This window comes from Gnatocerus cornutus, unplaced genomic scaffold, assembly GCF_029298725.1.
Source record: "Gnatocerus cornutus isolate USDA-ARS CGAHR unplaced genomic scaffold, icGnaCorn1.1 ctg00000264.1, whole genome shotgun sequence".
Lineage (NCBI taxonomy): Eukaryota > Metazoa > Arthropoda > Insecta > Coleoptera > Tenebrionidae > Gnatocerus > Gnatocerus cornutus.
In genome coordinates this window covers 7501-12628 of record NW_028275583.1, presented here as the reverse complement: position 1 = coordinate 12628, position 5128 = coordinate 7501, and the positions used below count along the sequence as shown (strand labels likewise).

Here is a 5128-nt window from a genome sequence, read left to right as displayed (position 1 = left end):
TCCCTGGTTGATCCTGCCAGTAGTCATATGCTTGTCTCAAAGATTAAGCCATGCATGTCTCAGTACAAGCCAAATTAAGGTGAAACCGCGAAAGGCTCATTAAATCAGTTATGGTTCCTTAGATCGTACCCACATTTACTTGGATAACTGTGGTAATTCTAGAGCTAATACATGCAAACAGAGCTCCAACCGGAAACGGAAGGAGCGCTTTTATTAGATCAAAACCAATCGGTGGCGGTCTCCGTCATCGTACAACTTGGTGACTCTGAATAACTTTACGCTGATCGCACGGTCTCGCACCGGCGACGCATCTTTCAAATGTCTGCCTTATCAACTGTCGATGGTAGGTTCTGCGCCTACCATGGTTGTAACGGGTAACGGGGAATCAGGGTTCGATTCCGGAGAGGGAGCCTGAGAAACGGCTACCACATCCAAGGAAGGCAGCAGGCGCGCAAATTACCCACTCCCGGCACGGGGAGGTAGTGACGAAAAATAACGATACGGGACTCATCCGAGGCCCCGTAATCGGAATGAGTACACTCTAAACCCTTTAACGAGGATCAATTGGAGGGCAAGTCTGGTGCCAGCAGCCGCGGTAATTCCAGCTCCAATAGCGTATATTAAAGTTGTTGCGGTTAAAAAGCTCGTAGTCGAATCTGTGTCCCGCGCCGCCGGTTCATCGTTCGCGGTGTCAACTGGCGTGCCGCGGGACGTCCTGCCGGTGGGCTTAGCTCGAGAGGGCGGCCCAACTCAATCCCGCCGCGGTGCTCTTCATTGAGTGTCGAGGTGGGCCGGCACGTTTACTTTGAACAAATTAGAGTGCTTAAAGCAGGCTAAAACTTCGCCTGAATACTGTGTGCATGGAATAATGGAATAGGACCTCGGTTCTATTTTGTTGGTTTTCGGAACCCCGAGGTAATGATTAATAGGAACGGATGGGGGCATTCGTATTGCGACGTTAGAGGTGAAATTCTTGGATCGTCGCAAGACGGACAGAAGCGAAAGCATTTGCCAAAAACGCTTTCATTGATCAAGAACGAAAGTTAGAGGTTCGAAGGCGATCAGATACCGCCCTAGTTCTAACCATAAACGATGCCAGCTAGCGATCCGCCGACGTTCTTCCGATGACTCGGCGGGCAGCTTCCGGGAAACCAAAGCTTTTGGGTTCCGGGGGAAGTATGGTTGCAAAGCTGAAACTTAAAGGAATTGACGGAAGGGCACCACCAGGAGTGGAGCCTGCGGCTTAATTTGACTCAACACGGGAAACCTCACCAGGCCCGGACACCGGAAGGATTGACAGATTGAGAGCTCTTTCTTGATTCGGTGGGTGGTGGTGCATGGCCGTTCTTAGTTGGTGGAGCGATTTGTCTGGTTAATTCCGATAACGAACGAGACTCTAGCCTGCTAAATAGGCGTATTTCGACATCCCAAAGGCCCGTCGATCCTGGGTTCGCCCGGTGGTCGTGCGCGGTTTTTACTGTCGGCGTACAAACAATTCTTCTTAGAGGGACAGGCGGCTTCTAGCCGCACGAGATTGAGCAATAACAGGTCTGTGATGCCCTTAGATGTTCTGGGCCGCACGCGCGCTACACTGAAGGAATCAGCGTGTCCTCCCTGACCGAGCGGTCCGGGTAACCCGCTGAACCTCCTTCGTGCTAGGGATTGGGGCTTGCAATTGTTCCCCATGAACGAGGAATTCCCAGTAAGCGTGAGTCATAAGCTCGCGTTGATTACGTCCCTGCCCTTTGTACACACCGCCCGTCGCTACTACCGATTGAATGATTTAGTGAGGTCTTCGGACCGGTACGCGATGGCGTTTCGACGTCGTCGATGTCGCTGGGAAGATGACCAAACTTGATCATTTAGAGGAAGTAAAAGTCGTAACAAGGTTTCCGTAGGTGAACCTGCGGAAGGATCATTAACGTGTCCTCGTACACACGAATTTTGACATATGTATAATTTATTATTATGCATTTTCATTTGATCGTGTCGATGTACACTTTATGTTTTTACAACACCGTCGTCGATGACATGGAGTCGACGGCACGATCTTTTGTCGTGCCGTTGCTTGTTTCTTTTTGAAACACCGTGTGTACGACGTTTTGAACTACGAATCGTACATATTCGGAAAAACAATAGCGTTACGCTGGCCCGCAGCGCCGGTCCTTGCGATCGAGTTTTTCACCTTTTTTGAACGAGAAAAACCGAATTCGCTCGGGCATACGGCTGTTTCTTCGGGTACCTAGATTTTTTGATTTTTTTTGTACTATCTCTCGATCTTTTCCAATGATGGAAAGAAGGAGGGACGCTTTCGGTTTTTCGACCGGATCGCGGAAAGTTGTGAACTCCACCGCGAAAGTCGAAAGACGTTAGAAGTCCTCTTTTTTCGGACACACGGAGAGGATGTAGCAGAGTAGTCGAGAAAGAAGAAAATCGCAGGTGTCGAATTAGGTTACGACACCGTGGGTTTTAAATGATTTACGCCCGGCTACGGGACCGGCGAGAAACGCTCCCGATTCTACGATTCGCGTGAATGATGTTCGTCGTTAGACGCTTCAAAGAGTTTTTTGAAAGCGCCGTTAAACGAGCGATCGCACACACATCACACCTTGCTTTTTTAATGTTTTTGGTAGATGTGGTAAAGTGATTTCGTTAGAAACGGTAAAATTCTCTTTACGGAGCGTACGACTGCACCATTTCAAAATTATATACACCGTCAATCGTCATTAAGTCACGATATAGAACGGTAAACTTGAGGATTTTATGTTAGACGCTCAGTCTGGCACGTCTATAAATTTTTTCGTCAAAATTCACGATCTGTCTTCGGTTTGGCGACGAAAAAATATAGAAAGAAAATTGAAACACGAACACAAAGACCGCCCGCGAAAATCTCTTTTCGCTTACGGCGGATACTAATTCGCTTTTTCATAACGAGTACGATGATGTAATGATGTGTTCATTCCGATCGATCAAAAACCGTCTCTTCGTCACACTTTTTAAAGTGCTTGACACACACACACGCACACTAAATGAAAGACACAATAAAGGAAAACTACCGAAAATGTAGTTTATGAGAGAAAGCAGCATTATTTATTAAAATTATTGCTGAGAAAAAGGAAATTGGCAAATTCCTAATTAAAATCGTATCGAACATGTCCCATCTTCACACATACATGCTCGTACTTTGCGTGTAAAAGCGGAGACCGCGTGAAAAAGAAAAGTGCTTCTTTTTCGGTGCGCGGATACAAATTTGTGTTTGGGTTAATATTTTTTTTAATTTTTTCGTACGCGTAAAACTGAGACCGACGATCGCGTTCCCTTTCAGACGAGAAAGTACGGACGAAAGACAATTAAGAGCGAGAATCATAAATATCCATACCACAACACCGAAATTTTAGACGTGGCACGTTTCGGAACCACGAAGATCATTTTCGTTTCGGATGTACGCACGTACGCAAAAATTTTTGCAAGACGTGTATAGACAGCTGGACGATCGGCATGATCGGGGTTCTTGTGGAACGAGCGTTTAAATTTTAAAAAGATTACCCTGAACGGTGGATCACTTGGCTCGTGGGTCGATGAAGAACGCAGCTAATTGCGCGTCAACTTGTGAACTGCAGGACACATGAACATCGACATTTCGAACGCACATTGCGGTCCTCGGATATAATGTTCCCGGACCACTCCTGGCTGAGGGTCGTGTCAATTTCAAAGACTGCTCGGTTTTCGTTTTCGGACGAAAACGTCGGAGCGTGTTGGATGTGTTGCGACGCGTCGAATAGGTACTCATTAATGTACGTGATCGTCACTTACGTCACGATATAACGACGCACGCCTCGAACGTGTGCCGAGACGTTTACTCGAGCGTGTTTTTTCGTCAAAAAGGACGGGACGGGTATGCTTTGTATTTTTTTTTACAAAGTCCGTCGGACGTCCACCTTGCGAATCATAAATACGAAAGTGTTTACGTCGGCACATGTTCTTGCGTGGTGTGTCGTAGAATCGTGTGTTTGTGTGCGTTTCTCGTGCAGCGAGTAAATTTGCGCGACATCTTAAGACGCGAAAGCGACCAACTACTACTTGTTGTAGTTGTTGGCTGGTCTTTCGGCGTAGCACGTCCTATTTCTTCAACATGTCGTCATTTAAAAAAAAAAAATGGCGTTTTAAGGTTGAGAACGTTATAGACGGTCGTCGTGTCCGAGACGTGTAATGCAAATCGCGACAGACGTCAGATCGTAAGCGTTTCTGTAAACTTAGCCATTTTTTAAAAAGAAAAATGACGAACACGTATAGCAAGGAATGGGAGACGTGTCGTGATCGTCGAAATGACCGAATGAAAAATTTTTATTTTTCATATGCGACCTCAGAGCAGGTGAGACTACCCGCTGAATTTAAGCATATTACTAAGCGGAGGAAAAGAAACTAACTAGGATTCCCTCAGTAGCGGCGAGCGAACAGGGAGAAGCCCAGCACCGAATCCCGCGGCCGAAACCGGACGCCGGGAAATGTGGTGTTAGGGAGGATCCGTCATCCCGAGATCGTGCGGCGCGTCCAAGTCCATCTTGAACGGGGCCACAGCCCATAGAGGGTGCCAGGCCCGTAGCGACCGCTGCCGATAACGGGAGGATCTCTCCTCAGAGTCGGGTTGCTTGAGAGTGCAGCCCTAAGTGGGTGGTAAACTCCATCTAAGGCTAAATATGACCACGAGACCGATAGCGAACAAGTACCGTGAGGGAAAGTTGAAAAGAACTTTGAAGAGAGAGTTCAATAGTACGTGAAACCGTTCAGGGGTAAACCTGAGAAACCCGAAAGGTCGAAAGGGGAGATTCAGCGTGACTCGATGGCGGCGCTGGACGATCGTGTGACAGATGGCGTACGCGTCGTTTGCACCTTTCGTTTTGTCGATCTGCCGTCGAACGCGTGCACTTCTCCCCCTGTAGGACGTCGCGATCCGTTGAGTGCCGGTCTAAGGCCCGCGGTGGAGCTCGTTCGGACGGTTCGCCGTTCGCCGAATGAACCCGTGGTGTTTCCCGATCGGCTCGCTCGACGGTATACAGATGGCGCGGGGCCGCTACACAGTTAGCGTCCGACCTTCGGCAAGCGCGCCCGTCGTGATGGTGATCGGACC

At 48.2% G+C, this 5128-nt stretch overlaps 3 non-coding genes across 3 annotated transcripts in view; all 3 read left to right on the top strand.

Annotated features, from left to right (window-relative positions):
- On the top strand, positions 1 to 1921 carry LOC148165628 (small subunit ribosomal RNA). Its single transcript, XR_015771306.1, has one exon. It is a non-coding gene; the product is annotated as a small subunit ribosomal RNA (ribosomal RNA).
- Positions 1922 to 3543: 1622 nt separating this feature from the next.
- On the top strand, positions 3544 to 3700 carry LOC148165627 (5.8S ribosomal RNA). Its single transcript, XR_015771303.1, has one exon. It is a non-coding gene; the product is annotated as a 5.8S ribosomal RNA (ribosomal RNA).
- Positions 3701 to 4358: 658 nt separating this feature from the next.
- Positions 4359 to 5128, top strand: part of LOC148165626 (large subunit ribosomal RNA) — a 4041-nt gene continuing 3271 nt past the window's right edge. Inside the window, exon 1 of the ribosomal RNA XR_015771304.1 lies at positions 4359 to 5128. This exon is cut by the window's right edge and continues 3271 nt beyond it. This is a non-coding gene — a ribosomal RNA (large subunit ribosomal RNA).